The sequence below is a fragment of the Cryptomeria japonica genome, chromosome 6 (assembly GCF_030272615.1).
Source record: "Cryptomeria japonica chromosome 6, Sugi_1.0, whole genome shotgun sequence".
NCBI lineage: Eukaryota > Viridiplantae > Streptophyta > Pinopsida > Cupressales > Cupressaceae > Cryptomeria > Cryptomeria japonica.
The window spans coordinates 446,781,520-446,793,782 of NC_081410.1; positions in this window are offsets into that span (position 1 = coordinate 446,781,520).

Here is a 12,263-nt window from a genome sequence, read left to right on the forward strand (position 1 = left end):
ACATTGTTCCTAAAAGAGGCAACCTATTAGATTTCATGTCCTAATAGATACATCTTTCCTACAATGGGCATCCTATCAAACAATCATTAATTCAAGAAACACTTGTCCTAGGCAAGACGATTAGTACCACTGTTGACTTGTTTGGTCAAGTTAGTCTTATCTTTATCAATTGATGGCAGGTCATGTTTCATCAAATACCAAAACCATAAAAAAATAGAAAATCCAAAAACATTCAAAAACATTCAAAAATAGAAAATAAAAAGCACTCAAATACAATCTTGAAAAAATCAACCAAAAACATTCAAATACAATCTTGAAAAAATCAATGAAAAACATTGAAAAAAGCTCTTGGAAAAGAACTAAAAATCGAAAAAATAATCAAAATCAATCAAAAAACTTGCAATAAAATGTCTCTCAAGAATCTAACACCCTAGTAGATATCTAGCAAATGCTTCACACAAAGTTATCAAAGGATACAACTGTTTAATCAACATTTTGCAATCAAACTGATCAAGCTGTCTAATCAATCGTATCAACTATGGACATATCAAGTCATAATTATCTTATCTTAAACAAAATAGGATATATTTGAAATTAGACAGGTTAGTCTTATACGGGGTCTGCAATTTCTGAGATCAAACATTATCAACCATCGCATCAAACAATCAAACCAAAGGCATAGATCAGTATGGCTGCTGAATTTTGTCCTAGTTAATCTTTATATTTTATCATTTGGTGATAGGTCATGTTTCTATGATACTCAAGGATTTCCACAAGTGACTAGAGGAGGTGGGATGGGCATAATCCTTTTCTTTGTTTGTTGTTTGTGGTGTGAACTAATGAAGTTATGGGGCAATAGTTCCAGTGGGTGTTTGTGATTGGTACATTCATTTGACAAGTATCCCATGAAGGATAACTATGCTTGTGACTATCCCACACACCTCGACCCCTGGCATTATTCCCAGGATGGAGGGGTTCACTCCTTGTCTGCAATGTGTTTGTTTCTACAATGAGATATCTTTACATCTTCGTTCCTTATACCCTAGTGTGCAAAGCTCCATTGTTACATAATAAGGCTCAGTGATGAATATATATTACGCTATGAATAAAGGTACACAAGTTCATGTATCTATCATCATCAATTGTTTTCATTTCATTTTTCTTAGTTTTGTTGATTCTTTCTCCTGATCAATCTCTCATCAAACATTGCTTTTCCAATCAATTATATCATTCATATAACATGTCCTCACATCTATTCTCTCTAATCTTTCATGCCTTCTTTCATCTATAATTCTTCTTCTTTTGAGAGATCATTCATGTCTTTAATGTATAAACAATCTCTTGAGGGTGCATTATACCCTAAGCGTCGCCAAAGCATACTGGGCTAAAATTTTATTTTATTTTATTTGAAACAATACAACATTGTTTCAAAGAGGGGCAAATGTAGACACCTAAAAATGTCTTATCTTTATTACTTAAATAATTCTTTAATTCTTTAATTAAGCTAATTATTCATTCTTCTCAAATTAATTTTAATTATCATTTCATCATATTCTAATTATTTTATTTCATCTTAATCGTCTAATCATTTAATCCCATCCTAGTATTAATTATTTAATTAATTAAGACTTAATTCATTTAATTAAATAATCTTTATTATTTAATTAAAATTCAATTTCTAAATAATTAAATAATTTCTTTTAATTAGCTAATTAATTCTTCAAATTCAAATTCAAATTGAATTTTCCCAAATTCTAATTTCATCTAATTTCAAATACATGTGCATTTCAATTTCATGATTTTGAAAATCAAAGTTAAAGACATGCAAACAATCAAATTGAATATCTAAATCAAGTTTGCATGAATTCAAAAATCAAATTGAATTTAAAATAAATTCAATAATTAAATGAATGTCATGCAAAGATTAAATTGAAAATCTAAATCAAGTTCAAAGGCATGCAAATCAATAAATTGAATTTTGAATAAAATATTCTACAACACGATAAATTAACCGATTCAATTAATTGATTAATTAATTCATTTATTTCTATCTTCCAATTTGCTTTTCTCCAAAAAGCTTTCAATCAGTCATCTCTAGTTAACAATTCAATATATTTAATTGATAATTTCAATTAATTGATTAATTAAATCATTTTCTCAGTTATCCTCTAATAATTTTTTTTCATCTTCCAACCAACTTTTTTCTCAATCTGTTAACTCATTTATCTATTCAATCAATTGATTTCCACCTCTCAATCATTTGTTCCACCTCCAAAGTCAGCAATTCAACTATCAATCAACATGTGAGCTCAGTTGAGTTTCACCTCTTATTCAATCTCCTCCAAAAATCTATAAATTTATCATCAATTCTTCATTTTCAACAATCACAAACTTTGAATCTTTGTGCCCTTTCTAGGTTAACAATGTAATATCTAAGAGCCAACATTCATCAAGGAAGAGAAGGACAATGGAAGCTATATGCAATCATGGAATATGAAGTTTTGATAGAATATTATACATCCTTATTGTCTTGTTTGCATTATTATATTGATATTTGTTAGAATTATAAGCTATAATAAGGATTCATGATTTCCTTATTATTTCTAGTTAATACAATGATGAATTTTATCGAGTTACACTTATATGACCATGATGTATACTACATGGAGTACATAATATACTTAAGTACATGTATGTATATATATATATATATATATATATATATATATATATACTTGTGCCATATTAATATGTTGCACATGTAAATAAATATATATACATATGTATGAGTATATATATACTCCTTATACACTCATAGTCATTTATTTATCAAATGCATTTTAATTAAATTAAAGTTTAAATCCAAAATGATTATCAATGCCTTTTATAGTTGAGCTTAGTTATTTGATGGCTAAAGTCAACACCAAGAATTCAAGATATGAATAAAGCCTAACAAGTTGACTGACTAACTAGAGTTAACCGAATAAAGTATGTAGTACACAAAGATTCATCTCTAGGCTCTATCAACAAAATATGTCATGAACAACACTTACAAGTATTGGACTCAAATGGAAAATTGACCTTTCCCCTGCTTACCTCCCATACCCAATGATACTTTCCCTCGCTTATCAGAGGATGATAAAATTCTGACAACCACTAGGTCAAACAATGTAGTTAGTATGAAATCTCATCATTAGCTCTAGCATGTATAAACATTGTTAAATAGCTTAATAAAATAATAATTTTTCAAACATAATCATTCCCATATGCATTCTGAACCACTATTCAAAGATATTAATAACATCACATATTAGTGCATTCAAAACATAACAAAGTATCAAAGAATGTTAGGGATGTAGCTTATTGCTAGTTGCATATTCTATTTCTATTATTATTAAAAAATATTTGTACAAGTCATAGTTAGTCATGAATCTAAGTGGTGTTATTTTAGTGTTCTTTGTGTTGTTATTATAGCAAATTATAATGTACTTATGAATCATATAATATATTCACGTTATATTTACATGATATATTGGATGTTGTAGTAGTGCTTTAGTATTTTATATTTATCTCATTTAATAGAAGTAAAAGTTATATGATTTCCTTCCATTATGGGCACGATTGGCATTTGAGTCATGTATGTTTGTATAAATGATGAAGAAAAAAGATTTTTTTCCTAGATATGGTTCAAGTATTTAAAATCTAAAAAGAATTTACAAAGCATCTAAATGGTCTCAAATGTTGATGTGTAAATATGGTTTATCATTATTTTGGTTAAAACAATGAAGAGAAAAATCTAGGTTTGCAAGAATAGGGTAAAATATAAACTCTAGAGCCTATCATTTGAATAATATTCACATAATATTTGTATGGGGTATTACTTGGTAATTATTGTGGTTATATAGATGGTGTAAAATAGATGAAGTAAATACAAGAAACGTGAGGATCCCAATGTGCTCAAGGGCACAATAAAATAAATTCTTACACTAATAGAAGACAATAAATAATAATTAATAACATTATTTGGAGAATTGTTCAAAAGGGTGGGGTGTCTTCTTACCTTGAGAGAGTGCTTGGGTATAACCCCAATTTGTCAAAAATGTTTGTACAAGGATGAAAAGATGACCATTTTTGATGCCGGAGCATCCCTGGTTCTTGGCAATCTTGCATCAACCAAAAACATTTATTTTCAGTTTATTTCCTGTTTTGCAGTTTTAGCATTTCTTTCTTTGTTTTCTTGCATTTTCCCACCGGGTCTTGTAAAGCTGGATTTTGCTTATGGACATATTCATTTACCTTATCCTAAGTCCGTGGGACATTTAGATCTATTTCTGACAATTTATCACTTCCAGAATCTAAGACAGTTTTCTGGCTTAGAACACCAGGACCACTTGGACCTATTTTTCTACTGGTGTATCTTGCAGATCTTTTCCATAGCTTACATAGCTTCAATTAATTATTTCCAATCCTCCTTGGTGTGTGGATGACCTTCCCTTAGGTCTGCACTTCATCCTTTGGATTTTCCAGAGGATTCACTTTGGTGGAGGTTGACTTGGTGGTTTTACATGTTTTATCTTATTCATTGATATTTGATTAATCTTGGGCCGACGTGGATCCCTCTTGATATATAAATCAATGTGGTTAAGCATTAGAAATTAGTCAATGAGAAAATAGAAGATCAATCTTGAGGCTAGGAGGTTCAGAGTAAATCGATAATGTATCTGAGCATGTATGTTTTAGGCATGTGAGCCGAATCTTGTAGCCCCGCATGTAGCCAACAAATTGTAAATGATTTTCATGATATAATCAATCAGTTCCACATTGCCTCCATCACATTGTGTCACTTCTATTGTGTTTACTCTTGTTGCATGGTCCAGATTGTTCTCCTTGAGGACCCTCCTAACCATGACTGCACCAATGTTACTATGTTCGACCATATATTGGATATTTCAAAGGATTTTATTTCTCATATTACTAGTCTTTCTATAGAGGGCAAGAAGATTTTCAAGGACCTAGAAATCCACTAAAGTAGAGGTCCAAAATTTCCTTAAAGGGGAAGAAGGCAAGCAACTAGTGAAGCAGATGAACAATGATTATGATATCAAGTTTTTGAAACCCCTTTGGGTGTTGGTTCTCAAGGTACTCATGCAATATTGTTCTCTTGATGGCTGATTTATTGTTGTTTATGGTCACCATTTTTTTTGCTTAACCACTTTAGACACAAAGATAGAATTTCTCTTTTGTTTTATCTTCTCTCCTTGCTGAGTATGGGAATTATAGATCATAGGAAAAACCCTAGGAACCCTATATCGCATGAAGGGTTAATTTTGTTGATAATGGAACACCTAAAATCTATTCCTATGTTGTTAAAGGATAAGACTAAGAATCCCTCTATTTTTGTGAACTTTGATAATGGAGATAGTATTGATTCAAAGGAGGAGGGTTTAGATAGTTTATATTTAGAGGCAAAGGGGTGACAGAATAAGGAGGATGATTATTATGATTTCCATGAAAAGGAAATAAAAACTACACAGGCTCAAGTAAGAAGAAATCGGTCAAGGAAAGGAGGGTTTCCCCTGAATTCTCTATTTCCATGGGACATGACATTGATGCTAATTTGTTAGAGAATTACCTTCCAGCCACTAATAGGGAGGATAGACCTTCATTTCCAAGAAACCTTGAGAAAGACTCCTTGTTCATCAATTTATATAAAGAGGATTTTGTTGATCTCTTGGGGGTGGAAAGAAATGATGTGGTTGATACTTTTAGGATGCAGAAGCAGAGTTTCCATGAAATTAATTAGATTAATTTTAAGTTTCATTCCCTTTAAAATGATTTTGATCTTATTCAAGCTTAGAGTGACTTGTAGATTAAGAATGAAGGTAAAAAAGTGGTTGTCTCTTCACAAAAACTTGTCAAGGATGTTGAGCACATGAAGAAGGAATATGAGGGTAGAATTGTGAGCTTGGAGTCTAAGCTTAAGAAGATTAATGATAATCTTATCACCCTTGTTATTTTAGTTATAAATTTATCAAGAACACTATTGACAATATAAAGGTTTTGATGGAAAAGCTTGAGAAAATGCATGAAGCAAGGGTGTAATGTGTTAATTTGGATGCTTCTAATAAGGGTAAATAGGTTCTTTCTAAAGAAAAGGGCCTTGTTTGTGTACACATGGTCATCTCAAAAGAGCTGGTGAATAGTCATCTTGGGACTTGCAAGTTATCAAAAATATCCCTCTTAATGTTTCCTATCTTGAAGCTGAAGTGACAAAGGCTTTTAAAAGCTTGAACTAGGCCTATTATTTGCTGTTTGTGATGTCTTCAATCTTTTTGCTATATTTTTTTTTTGTGGGTTGTTTATCTTTTTGCTAATTGTTTGTTGATGGCATTAATTTGTATATAGGGTTTTGGCTCCCTTTAAAACTTGTTTGACCATTGATAAAAAATAATTAATAATACAAACTTATTATCTTGAGGAAGTAAATAATGTTGAAAAAGAATATTGGTGTTCTCACAAGGAGGAACAAATAAAACTTGTGGGAAGTTTCAGAGATTGTTAGTAAAGAGCTTAAAAAATGTAAGAGAGGTTCAACGTGTTAGAGATTTAGTGCAAAAGTTCAAAAATATTAGACTCCAAAATGAGAGAGGAGGAAAGATGAAGAGGTTGACAATATATTTGAATTCTTTTTTAGTCTTACATTCACCTAATAAGGTGACAAGTTCTCAAACACTAATAATTGAATATCAAATAAAAAATTATTGCAAGATGTTAGTGCATCACATGAATGTTTGTATGTAGCACAAGTGTCTAATTTTTTTTAGCTCTACAAAAGTTAAAACATGAGGTTAAGATAACTACAACATCAGCCTAGGAAAAAAAGATCATAAGAGACAAGGAACTTACATTGTGGGAGGGAAAAAGGCTAATGTAAAGGCTAAAATGACCCTAAAAACACCTTAAGTGAATGGACACCAACAAGAGCCCAAAAAATAGCATGAAATTATAAGGGTGTGTAAAAATGGAAAACCTTGCAATAATGGTTTCTAAACCAATGCCTCATTAAAATGAGTGTTATATTATGAAGTTGTTAAACCTATATACTCAAGGTTGCCTCTACCTCTTCTCATGTTGTTGACTAAACATGTTAGAGGCAAACAATAGGTTTAAATACAATGTCAAATCAACAAACCTTATTGAATACTTCACTTAATTTTCCCCTTCTACCTATTTTATCTACTAAAACCTCACAAAGGGAGAAATATCATGAATAAATTAAAAAATATTCACCAATATTTATCTATGGGATTTAATGCACACTTCATGTAAATGTATAAAGAAATGTTAAAAAAATGTTTACAAAACATTATTATGGAGTTTGATGATAAATAAATAAAATTAATATCCACCCTAGAATCATTTTGTATATAAAATGATACCATTATGCTTGATTCCAAAGTAATCCCTAGCCAATCAATTATTTATTAGAATCCACCTTTTCACATGATAAGATTAAAGTTGACCTAAAAAATTACAAAAATATAAAGTGACAAATTTAAATAATTTGGTAATCTCAAGTGGGAGGCTCTTGTTATAATCATGTTGCCTCTATTTTTAGGACTTTTTTCTTTGATTGCATTGCTCTAGGTGTTACTATAGATAGATGTTAATAAAATAATTCCCTCTGCTCTATATTTGTTGAAAGTTGTATATAAGAATAAAATTTATGTCATCAATGTTCATGAAGATATTCCAAGTTTTATAAATTGGCTTCATGATGACATCTCTTATTTACATCTAGGGCTAATGCACAATGCTTCAATTCACCACTTTAGTCCTTTCCTCAAATTGTATCTACTACAATGTATGCATTCAATTTTATGGAAATAACATATTACCATGTTACTCATATATTTTTTCATGCATATATTGAATTAACGAATTTGGTTAGTACTGTAAAACACAAGATATCACTGAGAGGGGGTGTGAATCAATGATTATAAACAATTTCAAACAATGTGTGCAACCAGTAGGATAATGGAAATACTAACAAGCAACTACACACAAGAGCACATCACATAACACCAGATATACGAGGAAAACCCAATGTGGGAAAAAACTCGATGAGAAATGTTGCTGGAGATCTACTGCTCCAATCCAGCATCACAATGAAATAACAATTTAATAATATTTAGGGCACCAACCCAAGGAGCACCAACCCCTAGCAATTTATGGGCACCTACCCAAAGGAGCACCAACCCCTATTCTATCCTGAGCACCAACTCAAGGAGCACCAACCCCTAATCTATTTTGAGCACCAACTCAAGGAGCACCAACCCCTACACTGAGCACCCACTCAGTGAAATATAATGAGATATAAAACTAATATAATGATAAATACTTGTTACAAATGAGTTTTGTAACACCTGCAAACAATTCTCTCTGTTGGTTAAACTCCTCTTTGTCACACTATTTCTTCTTCACTCTCTGTTGCTATCTTACCGGTTCAGACACTACCAGTTTAATAGATTGTTATACTCTGTAATAGTCTACCGGTAACCTCAACCCTTGTTAGTTACACCTATCTTACCGATTCTTCTCCAGCATTCAGTCACTTCAATATTTTTCTATCTCACTTAGACTGATCTACTCTCGCTTCACAAAGATTCACTTTATCATAAACCTCACATCCAACATCACTATCCACACTCTTTAAGTTTTTGATCTGCATACTTATATACATGGTTTCCCACCAAAACAAAACTCAAGCTTCATGTGCTTAGGGTTTTCTTCATCGACCATGATTCGTATCAAATAAGATCTCATCTTCTTGAATCGACAACATGCAACAGTTCAACAACAAAGCTCTGTCCTCTTTTTATTTTTCCTATAAATGTTTACTATATTTAGCAAACTAGACTCAGATCATCGATCTAGATTTTATCGATCACAATAAATGATCTAGAAGCTTCCTTCTCTAGATCAGTAGAATGATCAAATATCCTACTTTGATCATAATTTCAAAGAATAAAATCTCTGCCCTTCAATCTGCTTTGAGCCACAATCCTCTGCAACTGTTCCATGTTTCTCATAGATGACATTTAATACTGACCTAGTCGAGAACTACCTCGTTGTCGTACCATTCACCTACCACTCCATGTTCATCACCTGGAGTCCACGTGACATCTCTATCAGAATCCATCTCACTTGATTGTGTCAGTTTAAACTTAGTCACCGATCGAACATACTACTAGTATACACTAGCCGATTTAACCTTTATATCGCGCACTTCTTTGTTCTACCAGTTAGAACATGCTATCTTGGACCACACTTAGTGGGTCTACTTGCTTAGTGGTTGACATCTATATGCCAACAACCTCCAATGCCGGTAAAATATCTTGCATAGCAGTTGACATACTTACCAGTTGACATCAATGACAATACAATGCTAACAATCTCCCCCTTTGGCATTGATGTCAACATAGATATTATCGGGTTATTCTCCACAACCTGAACTCACAATATGAACTATATGAACTATCTCTAACTGTGCTTCTTTCTCCCCCTTTGACAACAATGAAAAAGGGCTCATACAACAATTTCTGGTAGGCTAGACCACTCTACCCTATCTCTCAGTAAGCCAATTGTGACTTTTGTAGATAGACAAATTGAATAGACAACTATAAAAATCACAAATGAGGATCAAGCTCTTCCCCTATGAAGTTACTCTCCTCGTCAAGCTGATGGCAACTTTCGTAGATAAATAAATTGAATAGATAACTTCCCAAAGCTTCAACCTAGCCGATACTTCCATATAGACATCTGATCTCCCCCTGTGTCCAACGTATGGTCCAAGAGTAAAAAATGTATGGCTATGAACTCCCCCTGAACCACAGATCTCCATACACATTTAAGTACATAAAGTTGGTGAGAAAACTCCTAACTTGTGTCTCAGATATTCAAATGTGTTTACTAGTAGAGTTTTTGTGAAAATTTCAGCAACTTGTTTACTTGTAGGAACATATTCTACCTTCTTGCTCTGCAACCTTCTCTTTGAGAAAATGGTATTTAATGGCAATGTGCTTTGTCCTTGAGTGCATAATCGGATTCTTTGAAATGTTGATTGCACTTGAGTTATCACATCGGATTGATATGGGGTCGGATATTTCTATCTGAATGTCCTTAAGGGTCTGCTTCATCCATAACACCTGAGAACAACATGTAGAAGCAACAATATATTCTGACTCAATAGTAGATAAGGAGACTAAATCCTACTTCTTGTTGTGCCATGAAACTAACCGATCACCTAAAAAGAATGCACCATCGCTTGTGCTTTTTTGGTCATCAATGCAGCCTGCCAAACCAACATCAGTGTAGGCCTGTAAAGTGAAATCTCCTTGCTTTGGATACCATATACCATAATTAAGTGTTCCTTGTAGCTACCTGAAGATTCTTGTAACTACATTCTCATTTGACTGTTTAAGTGTAGCTTGAAATCTTGCCACCATACATACTGCCTGCACTATATCTGGTCTTGAGGCAATAAGGTATAACAAACTACCAATCATGGATCTATACAGGGTCTGATCCACTTTTGGTGACTCATCAACCTTTCTCAACTTGCATCCAATCACCATGGGGGTACTTACCGGTTTGTTGTCTTCCATCTAAAACTTCTTCAACATATCTCTGACATACTTGGTTTGAGAGATAAATATTCCTTTATCTTGCTGTGAAATCTACAAACCAAGAAAATATGACATCTCTCCAAGCATTGACATCTCAAACTCTGATTGCGTCTGATCAACAAACTCTTTACACAAGATATCCTTGTTGCCTCCAAATATTCTATCATCTACATATACAACAACAACAATCAGGTGATTTCCATCTGCTTTGATGTACAAATTACTATATGCACTTCCCTTCCTAAAACCTTGCTCCTTAAGATACTTATCCAGCCTTGAATACCATGCTCTTGGAGCTTGCTTTAAACTATACAATGATTTCTTCAATCAACATACAAAAGTTTTAGCATCATGTAGTAGAAAACCTTCTGGTTGTTCTATGTATACTTCTTCTTCCAAATTACCATTCAAGAAAGAACAATTAATGTCCATTTGATATACCTTGTATCCTTTGAAGGTAGAGAATGCTAAGAACATTCTAAAAGCCTCAAGTCTTGCAACTGGTGAAATGTTTCTTCAAAATCAATTCCTTCTACTTGAGAAAACCCTTTGCACACTAACCTTGCTTTATGCTTGACAATCTTACCTTCTTCATTTATCTTGTTCGAGTAGACCCATTTAGTACCAATGATATTTTTATCTGTTGGTCTAGGAAGCAATTCCCAAGTCTTGTTATTTTCAATTTGCTGCAGCTCTTCTTCCATAACATCCATCCATTTGTCACTTTTGCTGGCCTCATTGAATGTCTTGGGTTCCATTTCAGTCATGAGGCAAAAATTCACTTGTTCATTGTTCTGGGGAAGTCTTCTTCTTGTTTGTACACTGCCACTTTTATTTCCTATAATCTTCTCTTCTGGGTGATTTTTCTGCACATATTTGTTAAGGGTCTTGTTGGGTTCTTCTCTTGGTTCATTTTCTGACTGAGCTTCATCTTCATCACATGAATCATCATACCAGTTTACTTGTGCTTGTTTTCCTTTATGCAAATCTTCATCAACTCTTACATGCACACTTTCAATGACTCTTCTCAGTCTTTTATTTTACCATTTATAGGATTTTATGTGAGTAGAGTAACCCGAGAAAATATCTTCATCACTCCTAGAATCAAAACCATCTAAACTATCTTCATCTCTCTTGATGGAGCATTTACTTCCAAACACTTTGAAATATATAACTGATGGCTTCCAGTCATACCACGGTTCATAAGGTGTCATTCTGCTATTTGTTCTTAGCTAAACTCAGTTTATTGTATACATGATGGTATGAACTGCTTCCTTCCAGTATATATCTAGTATGTTTGCATCATTCAACATAGTTATCGCCATCTCCTTGACAGTCCGATTTTTCCTTTCTACAACACTATTTTGTTGTGGTGTTCTTGGGGCTGAATATTGTCTTTTGATTCCATGTCTCTCATAGTAGTCTACAAACTTATTTGATGTGAACTCACCACCCCAATCTAATCTCAGACACTTTAACTTGCATCCACTTTCCCTCTCAACCATCTTTTGAAAGATCTTGAACCTCTCATATTCTTGTGATTTGTCATGTAGAAAAGTGACGCATGCCATTCTT